Source organism: Dermochelys coriacea, chromosome 1 (genome assembly GCF_009764565.3).
Source record: "Dermochelys coriacea isolate rDerCor1 chromosome 1, rDerCor1.pri.v4, whole genome shotgun sequence".
NCBI classification, from domain to species: Eukaryota; Metazoa; Chordata; order Testudines; family Dermochelyidae; genus Dermochelys; species Dermochelys coriacea.
Genome location: NC_050068.2, coordinates 165,914,349 through 165,930,628, shown reverse-complemented (window position 1 = coordinate 165,930,628; position 16,280 = coordinate 165,914,349).

The window sequence follows — 16,280 nt, the reverse complement described above, 5'->3', positions numbered from 1 at the left end:
CCATTCAACTTCCATGCTGCTAGCATTGAGTGACTCTTCCTCACCCTTTCCTAGGAGTATTCAGCAGAAATCCCGCTCTTGCACCATGTAGGTAGGAAAGGACCGAGTGGCCACACAGGAGACAAAAAGGAAGACAAGGTTAGGAAAACCCATCTCTTTCTACTTGTAAAAATGAGAGAGATGCTAACAAAACCTTGGGAAAAGGGTTGCTTAACCAACCTTGGGTTATGGGGGTAGAGACAGTGGCCAAACATTCTAAATTTCATATTGTCCCACATGTTTTAATTTCTGGTGCCATTGGTCTCTCTAAAAACTGAATGGGATAATTACAGTATTTGAGAATTTCTGGATTTCTACAGAGAATGAAGTTTATAGCTACTACTTCAGGGAATAAAATAAAAAACAAACAAAAAACCTGCCGAGAGCCAGAGCGCAGATGGGAGTAAACATTCTGCTGAGTAAGCGGCAAACAAGGGATGAATTAACGTGGTTTTGGCCAGGTTTTGCTGTAGTGAAATCATGAGTAGCTTCACAATCTGGCTGCTACCACACTGTGGCAGTCTTAGTCACTGATGCCAGAAAGCTAGAGTTTGAGTAGGCTGGTGGCTGTATATAAAAGAAAATCATTAAAAGATCCCTATGCAGACCAAAATGTGACTTGACCATTGGCAGCTCTGAGCAGGATGCCAACAAGCTCTGTGAGAAAGTACTTTAAACGGTCTGTCTGAGCTCTTGTAAAAAAAGGTTTCAGAGTAACAGCTGTGTTAGTCTGTATTCGCAAAAAGAAAAGGAGTTAGTCTCTTAGGTGCCACAGGTACTCCTTTTCTTTTTGTAAAAAAAAAGGGATACTTTAAAAAAGGATTTTCATACTGGAGAAAACTTTCAGATATATCAAATTTGTATCTAAATGGAGTTACCCAGGAGCACCACTTCTACGCTATATATATATAGTGCAGAATGCAGATACCCTGTTTATTTAGTAATGCTAGCCACAGAGAGTACATTCAAATTTTCCTCCAAAATGTACCTTGACTTCTTGTTTGGTTCTGGGAGCAATATTGGGTACCGATTTTGACTGATGAACCCCTATGCAGTTTGAGTCCTATCTGCCTAAGGAATTATCTTTGCCATTGTGAACAATCATGACAGCTGAGACCAATCAGGGTGCTTTTGCTGACAAGCCCTGCATTTGAACATCTGGTGAATGGAAGCAGTGCATTCTTGGTGGAGAATACTTAGCTCTGGAATTTACTTCTCCCATTGGTTTATTGTCTGTCAGGGCACAGTATAAGGCCTATCTGTTTTCTCAGGGTTTTGCCTGAGGGGCTGGCAGAGATGCTCATATGTAGCTTGTTCTGGGGGAGTCTATTTAAGACTGACTTTGGTCAGTACATTATGTATCTTATTTTTAAACTATGTATGGGTACTCAGAGTGTCTGAGAAATACATTTAAAAATAAAATTCTTTTACCATACGTTTCATAATAATTTTAGTGTGTATGCTAATTATCCTGGTGTTGTTTATAGTTAGACAAGATTTTGATTCCTCCTAGACCATCTTCTCTTGATGCTGCAGATAAACCATCTCACAATCACTTCCATGACAACAGACTGTGATAAAGTATAGATGCTCAGGATTATACCATCACTGAATCATTAAACAGAAGAGTTTGCCTCTGTGGTAGGAAGCCCTTATTAAAACAAAATATAATTTTAAGGGAATATAGAAACACATTGGCCAAATAAAGGACTTCTTGTCAAATGTTTTTTCTCTTTTCAAGATCATTCTAGTTAGTCTCCCTTTAAGGCAATGGATGGAGAAAACAGCAAGTCTGGTATCAAGATGTCCCCACACATGTGCTCTCTATAGTATGAATGGAAGGTGATGGAATAAACAGATATCACTTCACTAGTGGAAACATTTTTAAGGGACCCAAAGTCTCTTGGGAATGTGGAGGATGTCTTTCTGCTCTCATAACATCTCCAAGAGGAACTCCAGATCCTTTAGGAAGCTCACTGTGGCCCATCCTGAAAGCTGTTACAGATCCTTGGAGATCTCACTTATCTACTTCCTCTGCTCTTGTCTTCGTGCCTTCCTTCATGTCACCCCCTGTACTTGACACAGCCTCCTTCTTCCTGTGTGGCATCTTTCTTTCATCAAATCCTCTTGTAAAATGTACTACATTTGTCAGACTTCCACTGCTGATCAACTATGCCTCTGCCTGCTCCTGCTTTTCTCCTTTAATTGCTTGCATAACTACTTGGAGCAGGGAACAGAGGCCAAAACTTTCCCCTTTTACATGCACAATAACTCTATGAAAGACAGTAAGAATAATCTCATGAATAAAGAAATTGGGATTTGGCCCCACATCTAACTTTATATTTGTAAAGCATCATATACTCCTGTGTTATGTAAGTAATTAATAATAGTTCCCTACTGTCATGTTTGTTAACTGTAAATTATTAGGAACATAAACTGAATATACCAAATCCCATCTAAATTAAACTTATTTAAAATTATTTTAGCACTTATTTGAATCACATGGAAATGATTCATATTTTAAACCTTGCCTTACATTCTTTGTTAATAAGCCAATGTCACCTGTAAAATATGGCTTCAAAGCAGGCAAAGTCCCATGTGCATGCAGAAATGTTCATATCTGAAAATCAACCGTGCACTTCATAATTGAACCTCTCATCTCCAAATTTTTCTCGTGGTTTCAGTACCTGGGAGAATTGCATAGAGAGACATGACTGCAGCAAGTTAACCGTGACTTGCAAATGAGATTTAACAATAATTGTGCAGCAAGTCTATCTGTATACAAAGGAAGACACAGAGAAAATTGTTTTCTGTTTCAAAGCACCAAGATGAATTTTCATAGCTTAGAACAAGATTTCATTCCTTTCAAGGGCTATAATCTGATTAAAAACTATAATGTGTCCTAAATTCTCACTTAACACTGAATTTATTAATAGGATTTGTATAGATATATATTATTTATATTTTGGAATTTGTGCAAAACAATCAAACCAATGATTAGTTACATATTATTTACTGTTTTTTCATACCAGATAGAAATCTGTAGTGTTAGTTGATTTAAATATAATTTCATGGATAAGGTGCTGTCTTCCTGGCTGACAGACAACAAATCTGATTTATTATGAACCTACAAGAATCCAACTGTCTGTTGATGGTAAACAGTGAATAAATGGCACTCCTGCACCACTATAAAACTTGGGGAGAGCCCAGTCCTGCACAGGGACATGAGACCTACTTGCTGTGTGCATCCTAGTGATCTCTTGGTTCATAATTCCCAATATGAAAGCAGGCAATCAACTATAGCACACTGGCTATGCTACATTCTGCCCTAGGTTGGATAGCACCAGTTCACTCCATCGGTACTTCTGGTACCGCAACCTATATGGAACTTGAATGGAAGAGCACAGGAGGGAAGTGTTTGGATTAGGCATCAGGAAGTTAGTCTGTATGCACATGGCACAAGTTGCAGCCTCTGTGTAAATAGTTCTCTTAATAAAAAGCCAGCTTAGTTTTACAGGCATGCGGTACATGAATCACCTGGCTGCTATTGCCTGCAGAAAAGGAAACAGGTAGAGAAGGTATACAGCAGGGCTAAAGCGGAGATACTCCAGACCAGCTGTCATGCATCCATTTTTGAGTTAAGCATTTAATTCTACATGCCCACCGCCGAAGTAACTGCCTTTACACAGCTCAAATATACTAGGATCTATCTGCAATTCCATTATATAAAACTCTGTTTTCCGAGAGTTTATAATTCAGTTACAAAAGTTTGCTTCAGGCTTTAAATGAAGCATGTAGATCCTTAGCTCAGGAACAAATCATTTGGTTTGCTTACATATTTTCCCCTTATGTAAACTATGGGTTTGGGAAATTTGTTAGAAAAAGCATTTAAATGGCTGAAGTACTAAAATTCAAAGATCAGTTGTGACTGTGGGTACAGGAATATGAAAGATGCCTCCTGGTTGTAGCTCAGCCCAAATACTGAGTCAACAAACCCAAACTAGTCCTGAAAAGGTGTAGTAGGCTGGGATCTTTTTTGATTTACAAATCAAAGCAAACAAACAAACAAAAAAACCCCATGCATTCATGTTTCAGTGACACTGTGTTGTGGTGGGTCTGCCACTTGCATGTCCTCTGACCCATGAATATATTTTTAAGAGATAAGTTGTACAGAATCACTTAGACTTCAGTTCAGCACCAGCATTAAACCCAAAGCTTTTTTCAAATATCTGCTCCTCCTTAGCTTTACTGTGTGTTTAAATATGCCCATATATCTATATTAATAATGTACCCCTATACATAGGCGCTGACTTCCCCTCTTTTCCCTGGGTGCTTGCCCCTGTCTTGCCCCCACTCCACCCCTTCCATGAGGCTCCGCCCCTACCCCACCTCTTCCCACCCCTTCCCCATAGTCCCCGCCCCAACTCCACCCCTTCCCAGCCCTTATTCCAACTCCTCCAAATCCCCATCCTGACCCCACCTCTTTCCCACCTCCTCCCCTGAGCACGCCATGTTCCCGCTCCTCCCCCCCACCTCCGGAGCTTGCTAATGCTGCCAAACAGCTGTTTGGCAGCGGCTGGGCGGGAAACATTGGGAGGTAGGCGGAGGAGGGGGGATGCGGTGCGCTGCGGGGGAGGAGAAGGTGGGGCGGGGGGGAGCTTGGCTGCAGAGCACCCACTAATTTTTCCCCTTGGGTGCTCCAGCACCGGCGCACCCATAGTCAGCGCCTATGCTCCTATATCTACATTACCAATGTGTAAGTACCACAACATGAATTGACCCAGAAAATAAACTGGAATGGCTTTGTCTGCATACATAACACTGCCCCAACACTCCTCACACTTTTCTTAGCGCAACTCTATTGCCTTCAGCAAGGTCACTGTGTGACTGAGAGCAGAATTTGCCCATCAATGTTTTTAAATTTCTGATATTTATGTCAGATTAGTTTGTTGTGTCAACTTTCCTGGACTTGAGTGAGAGATTATTTTTCTTTAATGCTATTATAAAACTTATTATAAGTTAAATATAAAAATTTCTAATGAACCATAACATTTAAGGTCTCCTTTGTTTCTTATATGGTTTCCAGTATCTAAGGGCTTTCCAAAATCATGAAATGTACACATATATGCATAATTATACAAATTACTCTCTGGCTAATGGAACTTAAATTCAAGGTCCTTGAATTCTATGATATTCTGATGCATCAGATTAGAGGTTTTGCAGCAGCTTAATTTAAATGTTTACATAGATACTTAATGAAATATGAAAATTAATAATGCAATCAGCAGCCCCCTGCTATTTACTTTGATATTAAATTTGATTTGTTTTTATAATGTCTCCATGTTTTCAACATACTGTTGTCTTTTGTATTGACAATGCATAATTGCACCATTGAAGTTATTGGGCTGTGGGTGTGGGAGAGCTGGAGGTTTTGGTGGCTGCATAAGGACAGTTGGGGCTTTTGCCACCTGGGCAGGCTGTGTGGAATTGTGGGGTAAACCCATTACCTAAACATTTCTGTTAAAATCATCATCAAATGGTTTAAAATGTTTACATTTAATGTTATCTTGAGATTTCGGAGTGAACAAACCATGGAGATAAATAGGTCATTTCATACCTCTCAGGTATTTTTTTCCAAGCTATTTGCAAATTCAGAAAGGAAACAGTGTATTGTTTTACACTCTGTGTGTTCAAGGTTTTCTTCATAACCATAAGGGTTAGAAACACAGGGCCTGATTTTTCTTTCATTTTTTTAGCCTGGGGTAAATACACTTTGTGATGTTGCACCCCATAATGCTTTATGGGAATATGCTTATGAATGCATATATGACATAACTGGAATATGTTTTATGCTATATATGCCATGTAACATATCTCTGTAAAGGTTATGATCTACTGAATATATTCATCCTATTTGTATGCATGTGTCATTTTTGTACTCAAAGTTATGAATATTGGCTGTGTACTTGCTTGATTTTAAGTAGCCTTAGTAAAGCATTTGGTCAGCTTCTTGAGAAAGAAATGTGCAAATTAAGTGCTCAATCAAGAAACACTTAACGGACAATGGATCTTGGAAGGCTCCAATCCACATAAGAAGTCTACTTGAGGATGTTCAAGGAAGCATGTGAACAATGGCTGCTACCGGTAAGTTCTGAGTCATGCATGGACATATGACTTGCCCAGGTGACTCCAAATCTCCATTTTGTAGCTGGATTCTACACAGAGGGAGGGAGGGGTGTCCACCCACAAAAGAAAGTCTATTTAAACCCCTGAGAAACCCCTCCATTTTGTCTTCAGCTGGCTCAAGAGATAGCCTCTCCACCCCCAAAGGATACCTGAAAGAAACTGGAACAAAGGACAGTAATCACAGGGGGTGTGAGTGTGATTGCTGGACCCAGACTAGAAGGAGACTAGTCTGTAAAAGGAAGCTTACTGGAACACCTCTGAGGGTGAAGTTTTATCTATATTCAGCTTTCTTACTGTATTAGGCATAGACTTGCGTACTCTATTTTATTTTGCTTGGTAATTCACTTTGTTCTGTCTGTTATCACTTGGAACCACTTAAATCCTCCTTTTTGTATTTAATAAAATCACTTTTTACTTATTAATTAACCTAGAGTATGTATTAATATCTGGAGGGGAGGGCAAACAGCTGTGCATATCTCTCTATCAGTGTTATAGAGGGCGAACATTTTATGAGTTTACCCTGTATAAGCTTTATACAGGGTAAAATAGATTTATTTCGGGTTTGGACCCCATTGGGAGTTCGGCATCTGAGTGTTAGAGACAGGGACACTTCTTACACTGCTTTCAGTTAAGCCTGTCGTTTGTGGGATGTCGTTCTGACCTAGGGCTGTGTGTGTAGCCGGAAACTGTGTCCGGCACAACGAGGCAGGACTCTGGAGTCCCAAATTGGCAGGGAAAGCAGGGTCAGAAGTAGTCCTGTAGTCCAGTAGTTGGTAGCCCCAAAAGGGTTTCTGTGATCCAACCCATCACATACTTCATGTGGAATTTCTTCAGATTTACACTGGCATAAATGGGATTAGAATCTGGTTGATAACATTTTTCAAATTAAAATTTCACTTCTGGAGCACAGTTCTGTGACAAGGAGTAAGCAAGAATGGATTCTGAAGCTATAGATTACATGTGGCTGTGTGTGTGAATATGTATCTACAGGACAGAGTCTAATGCCCTTACTTACAGTAAGTTCCTTATTCCTTACGTATTGGCACTGAAATCAAGGAGTGAGGTACTATTCAATTTGAGTAAGGGTATTCAAATCTGACTCTTTGTAAATATATCAAATGTCAGAGGACTGTTGTCATATGCATTTCTGTATGAGCATACAGATAATACCATTATCTTATATTGCACATCAATAAGAGCTAAATTTTTCATTGCTGTCCAGTTAACTAGGCACAATTTGTGGGGCAAAAATACCTCTGGTGCCGCACCATGCACCTAGCATGTCACTGAGGAAGTGTCAATAAGTTGAGGATCCTATCAACTTAAACTTGGACCAGAGATCAGAATTTAAATGCTGTAAAAACAAGCTTTTATAAAACCTAAACCCAAACAAAAATATTTCCAAAATTGTTTTTTAAAATTCAAGAAAACAGTTGTTCCAAAACAAATAAACATTCCCCCTGCAGTGTTTGAAACCCAAACAGTATGGCACTGAAAAGTTGAAAGAAAAATTAGCAATAAACAAAAATGACTTTATTGATTTTCATTGTCCATGCTGAAAGAAATAAAAGAGAGAGTAAACAACAACAACTTGACTTTAATTTATTTCCTCTTTTAATAATATAAGATGTTAGTAATATCAGTTAAGTTTTCAGCATATAGTTTTTAATTTGACAATGTCTCTAATAATATACTGTGGAGAACTGATGGCAAGTGGAGGGTAGACAGAGTGTGTATGGAAGAAATTGGGGAAAATGAACTTGGTACTCTCAGTGATAGAAAGGCTGGAGAGAGCATGTTTCTGGCAGCTGGACGTATGATAAAAATGGGGAAAGAATGGCTAACAAAGAAAAGCATAGGAGGAAGAGGACAGCAAGAAAAGATGTGGAGGAAACAATGGAAACACTCTGTCAGAGAAGTTTGAAGAGCAAAGGACTGGATATCAAAGATCTATGAACCTGTCCATGGACCAGAAGGAGTGGTGAAGAATGTGGGCCGTCTACCCGCATGTAAATGGGAAAAGGAGTCAAGAAGTGAAGTGAAGTGAGTGTCTCTTTATAATACTTGGGGTGAAATCTTAGTCCCATTGAAGTCAATGGCTAAATTCCCATTAACTTCCATAGGGCCAGGATTTCACTGTTTGCACTCACAGGCACAGATCCTCAAAGGGATTTAGGTATTTGGTTCCTTCACTCTCAGATCTCAAAGCAGATTAGAAAGGCAAGTAAGAGCTATTATTGTATGCCTTGTCTACAGATGGGGAAACTGAAGGTATATCTACACTGCAATGTAAGCTCGGAGTTAATGGTACTGACCCACCGACTCTGTGATGACTAATGATGAAACAGAAAGAGGAGGAGGAGATGATACAGATGGAAGACTTGAAACTGGCTGATGCATCTCATGGTTCTCAATATAGCTGCTGATGCCCCCTACATTGACTAGCACTTCTGGAACAGGGTCATAAGTGTAGGCTGGTGGGATCACATTGTCATATGGACCTAGGAGGACCATCCATGGGTCCAGAACCTGCCTTGCTTGCCCCAACCTTCAGCATCACAGCATACACATGAGGGTGGCCATATCAGTTAAGAAGAAGGTTGCTATAACTGTCTGGAAGCTAGCTATCCCAGACTGTTGCAGGTCCATTGCTAATCAGTTCGGTGTTGGAAAGTCAACTGTGGATAAAGTGGTGGCAAGGATGGAAGTGGTCAGGTGTGGAATGTACCCAGTGGTGAAGGGCATAAATAATATTCCTGAAGTAATTGCTGCTTTTGAGAAAATGGGCTTTCCAAACTACACCAGGGCCATTGGTGGAACTCATGTGCCCATAGTTTGCCCTCCTCAGGGAGCAAATCAGTACATGGACCACAAATGATATGCCATTATTATGCAGGTCCTTGTGGATGATTTATGGATATGAGTGTGGGCTGCAGTGGAAAGGTTCATGATGCCGAAGTTTTCCATTGGTTGGCAGTCCACATTCATGGATAGGCTGGGGAAACTATTCCTACCAAATGACATGGTCATAAATAGAGTTACTGTCCCCATCGTTATTCTGGGATCCCATGTACCCCCTTTTGCTTTGTGTTTTGAAACTACATCCTGAGCTCAAAGGCCCTGGCAAAAGAAAGTTTAATTACACTCTCAGCAGGTGTAGAATGGTGGGTGAATGTGCGTTTGGCAGATTAAAATCCCACTGGGATTCCAGCGTTATCAGTGCTGTCTGCATTATTGTGGCTTGCAGTGCTCTTCGCAATCTTTGTGAAGCCAAGGATGAGCCATTTGCCCCTGAATCGTCCTATGACAGTAGTGGATTGCTGAACTGATACACTCAGCCAGAAAGTGCACTGATCATAGCTGGAACAGGATGCACCTGGACAACAGACATCACAGATGCTCTGTGCTCCCACAGTATGGATTTGAATGGGCCAATGGAAGAGGGAGAATAGTAGTTTGTCAATGTTTTGTACAGCAATTGTGACAGGGCAAGGTCAGATGGCTATAGAAAAGTAGTGGGAGATAGATATATTAGCTCCAGGCTAAACAAATCCTTGGTACCAGGTTAAGTGAAATGGAAGCTGCTCCAGGTCAATTAAGACACCTGGGGCCAATTAAGAACTTTCCAGAAGGCAGGGAGAATGCTATGTTGATTGGGACACCTGAAGCCAATCAGGGGCTGGCTGAAACTAGTTAAAAACCTCCCAGTCAGTCAGGTGGGTGTGCATGTCAGGAGCTGTGGGAGGAAGTTGCGCTGTTGGAGAGGCTGAGTATTACACACCATATCAGGCACAAGGAAGGAGGCCCTGAGGTAAGGGTGAAATGGAGCTTAAGGAAGTGAGGACTGCTGTGGGGGAAGTAGCCCAGGGAATTGTACACATGTCATGTTTCTAAAAGGTCAGCTACCATAGCTGATACTATTAGGGTCCCTGGGCTGGAGCCTGGAGTAGAGGGTGGGCCCAGGCTCCCTCCCCCACCTTTGCCCCCTGATTAATCACTGAGACTGGGAGACAACAGAGACTGTGCAAGGAAGGATAACTTCTCCTCACCTCCCTCGCTGGCTTATGATGAAAATGGCTCAGTAGACTGTGATCCTTGTCTCTAGAGAAAGAAGGGTTACGTGAAGGGTCACAGTGAGCCTCTGAGGCTAGCAAAATCTGCCAGGAAATGCAGGACCCACGGAGGCAAGGACAGAGCTTTGTCACACAATGTTTACAGTAAATGAAGTATTGTCACATCATGCAATGAAATGGGAAGGGGTACTGTCAGTGTACATAGAGAATATGGGGGCATTGACTGTTCCACATTTTTATTTTGGTTGATATGACTGTTAATGTAATGAGGGTGGGGGACCAGTGCACTTTCATTGTTGACTGATGTACATAGATGTACTGAGAAATTGTGGTTGCATACAGCTTGCCAATTGTGCCTTATCCTGTGTTTATTTTTATTATTCAAAGTACACATTATAAGATGTGATGCAGAGATGGCAATAAATTTTCTTAATAAAATAAAAGCTTTTACTTGTATTGCAAAAATAAAGATATTAAAGTATTGCCAGGCAGGCCAGCTGCCACTAGAACACTGAAATAGCAGTAACAAACCAACTTCATAACCAGTAATAAAACAAAATGCGTAAACCAAACACTGAACAGGGCAAAGAATGCCATCAAAAAATCCCCTAATTTTAGGTGTGTCCCCTGGCATGTTCTCCTTTCCCTTTCTTGTGTGTTTAGCATGCACTTACTGCTGCTGCATGGGTCTGGAGGCTTGTAGGGGGGTTGTGGAATGCACAGGGGACTGTGCCGGGGTGGATGCATGCAGTTGGGTGCGGGGGACAGCATGGGATAGAAGTATGCAGAAGAGTGGGGGTCACTGTAGGCATAGAAGTATGCAGGGGGGTAGATATGCCCTGTCCAGCTGCTGTTAAGTCCCAGTTCCATAGGCCACCTAAACATGGAATTGTCCAAAGTGTTCCTGGTATGCAGCACATGGTACCAAGGAGGTGACTCAGTCTCAGGCCACAGTGTGGGGGCAGCTGGAGTCTGCACTCTTGTGGCCATTAGCAAAAGCAGCTGTTCAAACAGGTCTTTCTGCTGCACTATGTCATCTTCCCTCAACCGATGTTCCTGGAACGGTGATGGAAGTGTCTGTTTCCACACTGCAATTCTGTCCTCAGGCTTTGCAGCCTGCCTGTGCCTCTCTACTTGCCTCTCCCCTTGCCATGAATCCTTCTCTTTCTGGTATTGCACATGCTTGTTGGCCATGTTCAGAATGTCAACCCTAAGTTCATCATGGAAATCGTTTCCTCTTGGACTGGTCCATAACTCTATGGCTTGGCTGGAGTATGTGCGATCTACTGGGTACAATGGCCAGTAGAGCTAGAGGTGCCTGCAAGCAGACATAAAACATAGCATTATTGTCTCAGTTATTTACAAATGGTTCAGTGCAAGAGCACAACCCCTTCTCCCCCAACCAAACAAAAAACAACAAGCCAATCCTTGTAGAATCTCAGGGACAAAAAATGATACTTTGCAAAACTGAATGTCAGTATATTGTCAGAGGAATGCTTCAGATCCCAGAAACTCCGTGAACAGAACTGGGTTAATCACAATGAAAAGAGTGCCCACAGAATGGTAAGTTAAAAATCACAATTTTGTTTAAAAATTGCAGACTGCTCTGGGGGAAGTGGGTGGCTGTGGTGTAGTATGTAAGCCTTCTCTATCATTTCAGGCATTCCACATTTTGGAGGACATAACAATTCTTGTGGTTCCTGAATGACAAAGAGAGACTTTATTCCCAGCTTCTGGTGGCAAGCCAGCCACGTATGCCACCGAAATATTCAAATTTATGGTAACTGAAAAGCACAACTACGAGTGAAGCCAGCTACCACAGTGGCCTTGGAAAATACACCCTTCCCTAAATGTGACTATCTCTCTGGAGTTCCTGCTAAGAGCATATGTTTGCAGTTGTCAGCACCCAGGATTGGGATAAAGTTCCTGGAGGAATCAGCAGGATGCTCCATTAGTGTCCACATGGATTACTGCCTCCCCATGGCTTCTGTTAGAGCCTTTTATGACTGCACGCAAACACACATGCTAATGTGGACTTGCAAAGAACTCCACAGCAGCAGGATTGGCCTGGAGTCCCCAGGAGTAAAGATTAATCTTTAATTAAAGATTATGTCATGTGATGAAGTCTCCAGGAATACATCTAACCAAAATTGGCAGCCCGAGTGCAGTAGCCAGCACCCAGTCAAACACTGCATAAAAGGGGCAGGATGCTGGTGAGTTCCTAGAGGTGCAGTTCTCATCTCTAACTTTCCAGTAGTCAATCTTGAGTCACTTAATCCTCTTCCTGCACTGGTCCAGTGAATCGCCAACACTGCCAGCTTCTTTGCTGTCTCTTGGTATGTGTAGTCATTCCTCGTGCTCTAAGTAAAACCACACTTGTTGCTTGCCTCGCACCAGAGATACACCATAACCCCCATGACTAAGAAGCAGCACACTTGGCAAAGATCTTCCTCTGGTCGGTGCCCATTTCAAACGCAGGAGAAGGTTCATTGTGTTTGCAGGTCAGAGGTCAGAATAAAATGGACGCTACTGTACTTGAACAAGGGGGAGCGGGGTTTGCTACCATTTCTTGGGAGTTGATTGACTACCCTTGCAATAGAGAGGACAAACAACACCATCAGTAGGATTGTGGGATAGCATTGGCAGACTCTTAGGGCCCAAGTCCAGGGGGCATAGACCTAAGCTGCATCCACACTGCCAAATAATGGAGTTTGGGCCTGAGTCCTAGCAGGACCCATGCTTGAACCCACCCATCCTGCGCGGTGTTGGGGTCAGGGTCTAAGTCATACAGATCTCTGTGTAGACAGAAGGGCGGGTTTGGGCTCAAGCCTGTGTTTGAGCCTGTGCTTATATTGCAGCGTAGACATACCCTGAGGCACAGAAAGCCTACATATCTTAGCCAAAGTCATGAAAAGAACCAGTGGCCAAGTTGGGAATAGAATCTAGATGTCCCAGCAGCCAATCTACTGCTTCAACTGCTAGATAAAAGTGCTTAGAATGCTGCTTTTACAAGTGTAGCAAAATGAAGTAGCTAAGAGGTTAATGATTAAACTTTGTGCTAAGGCTCCCATGGGGTTTGAGCCTGCAGCAGTGTCTGCTCTGACCCATGCAGTTCCTTTTGCAGGTCCAAGGCCTAAATAACCCAGTTGTTCCTAGCTCTTATAAAGATCTCATAGCACTGATTGAGACATATTTTACCTCAATATTTTAGAACAATGAAGTTAGTGAAGGACAAAACAACTTTGAATTTCTTTGCGTTTGTGGGAAGAAATCTGGATCTTAACTTATTTTTAGTAGCTGGTTATAACAGCTTTTTCAACCTGTAACTATGCTGGTACCTTTAATTCATTAGTAATGTCAACAGTTAGTCTGAAAATGTCATTACCTAGGACAACTACAGCTCAGATTGAAGCACACAGGAGTTAAATTTAAATTAAAGCACTGACAGAAATAAATGCAGCCTTTGATCCCAGCAATCCCCTTACATCCAGACTGCAACCTGATGGGCACAGCTGGATAGGATAAAAACCAGAGAAAGGTGAGAGGCTTGCCTGCTTAAAAAGAGACTGTCAAGCTATTTAGTTCCCAAGTTTAGTAAAATTTAAAAATAGTCACCAGGCCCTTTCAGGGTTCCTCTTATGGTCTCTGCAACATTCATTTAAAAAAAATATTTTTGAAAGTTTAAATGACTGTATATGCTTAACATCTATTGAACTCTCTATCCACAGTGACCAAAACTACATTTGTTAGCTACATACATGTTAGCTGACATGTATCTTTATCTTGTGTGTACAAACACAGTAATATATGCCCTTCCCTTAAAATGTATCCCAATGGCCAGATGGGTGTCCCACCTGTTGTGCTCCTGACTAAACCCGGATGAAATTTTTTTGGCTGAAACATTTTTTGCCAAAAAAATGCAGATTCACGTCAAGTGAAACATTTCTTGTTGATTTTGGCAAATTGTTTCAATCAAAACAAAAACAATTCAGAAATGTTGATGCATTTCTAAAACTAAATGTTTTGATTTTTCTAGGCTAGAGTCACAAAGGAGTTTAGGTTTCAGAGTGGTAGCCATGTTAGTCTGTATCAGCAAAATAACGAGGAGTCCTTGTGGCACTTTAGAGCAGTGGTTCTTAACCTGGGGTGCAGGCACCCCCGGGGGTGCAAGATGCCCTTTCTGTGGGTGTGAGACATGCTAGATTTTTTTAGAAGGTAAATCATCGAAAACACAAATTAAGCACAGGCACGTAAGTACAACTACTTTGTTTAATCAAACCTATGTATTTATTAACATTATACATTTTTTAACGATTACTGCAATATACAAACAAAAATATATCTAGGTTTAAAGAACTGACCTACTTCAACGATTTTTGATAAGGGATGCAAGAACAAATTTGGTTTTTGATAAGGGGTGCGAGAACATATTTTGAGAACCAAAGGGGTGCAGGCTGCAGTAAAGGTTAAGAACCACTGCCTTAGAGACTAACAAATTGATTTAAGTGCCATTTACAAAACTGAGGAGGAAGGAGAGGTTCTACCCTTGTTATCTTTAGCTTAGTGTTTAGGGCACTCACCTGGGATGTAGACCCAGGTTCAAATCCCTACTCTGGAGCAGGGCTTACGTCTTCACCTTTCCAGGTAAGTGCTCTAAACACTGGCTATTGCCTGTTTCTGGCCCAATGACTACTCCACTATTCAAGTGGAACGGCTGCCACAAGAGAGACTGAGTGAGCCTCGCTCTGGAATACCCTCTAGCCTGGTAGTAAGAGTATTCACTTGGTAGTAGTGAGATCTAGGTTCTGCTTCCTGGTCTGGGTTGGGTCTGTGACAATCTCAGGTGAGTACTCTAACCACTGAGCTAGAAGTTAGGAGGGAGGTTCTTCATCCTCTTCCAATTCTGTGTGTGTAGTTGTTCGTTGCCTTTGCCTATGTTAAAAATGAAACAAAATGTTTTGTTTGATCCCAAATGAAAAATTTCTGACATTTCAATTTGCTGAAAATCCAGAAAGGTTTCGATTCGACCCAAACGGAACCACTTTTTTTTAGATTTTTCAGAATGGCCAGAAAACTAAAAAATCAGTTATTTGGTCAGCTGTACTCCTCACGTGTTCAGATAATGGGTAGTTCTCCTAATGCCTGCTGTCAGCTGGGAAGTGGTTTCCTAAGGCCATTTCCCTGAACACAGTAAGTCCCTAAGGCCTTGTCTAACCTCATCTACACTAGACTGCTTTTGCTGGTATACCTTTTTACAGCTGCCCAAATAAAATGAGCTATGCTGCCAAAAGCACTTCTATGCCAGCATAACCACATCCACATTGGCTTTTGCCAATATAAAAATGTCACAAAAAAATCACAGCTCCAGCCAACATTGCTATACCTGCAAAAGTTTCTAGTGTAGACCTGGTGTCAGTCACGGAAGGTGTCCCTCCTCCTGACAATCTGTTCCCAATGGTGGAGCAAGCAGGGCTTAACACTTTTGGTGTGAATGAAGAGGATGGTCCTGAAGCATTCCCACTTTCTGCTCCAAGTCAGGGAATAGCTACAACACTTGTATCTGAAGCGAATAGCTTTGGAGGGGGAAAGGGAGGGGAGAGTTTATCAGCTCCAAGTGATTTGCTAGGGTCCCGAGGAACTGGGAATCCTGTGTGGTTTGTTTGAAGTGTGGAAAGTTGGTCAGGGCCAGATTATGTGCATGGGCAGAGAATATCAATCTTCCTTGTTTTTAAAACCCTCTGTGAACTTGCTGCTGCCTGTTCCATGGACTTTATCTTTCTCTCTACTCCCTCTCTGCTCCTTCTGCTCCTCTTGCACTGACACCTTCTGTGGACTGGTTTCAGAGTAGCAGCCGTGTTAGTCTGTATTCGCAAAAAGAAAAGGAGTACTTGTGGCACCTTAGAGACTAACAAATTTATTAGAGCATAAGCTTTCGTGAGCTACAGCTCACTTCATCGGATGCATTTCCGATGAAGTGAGCTG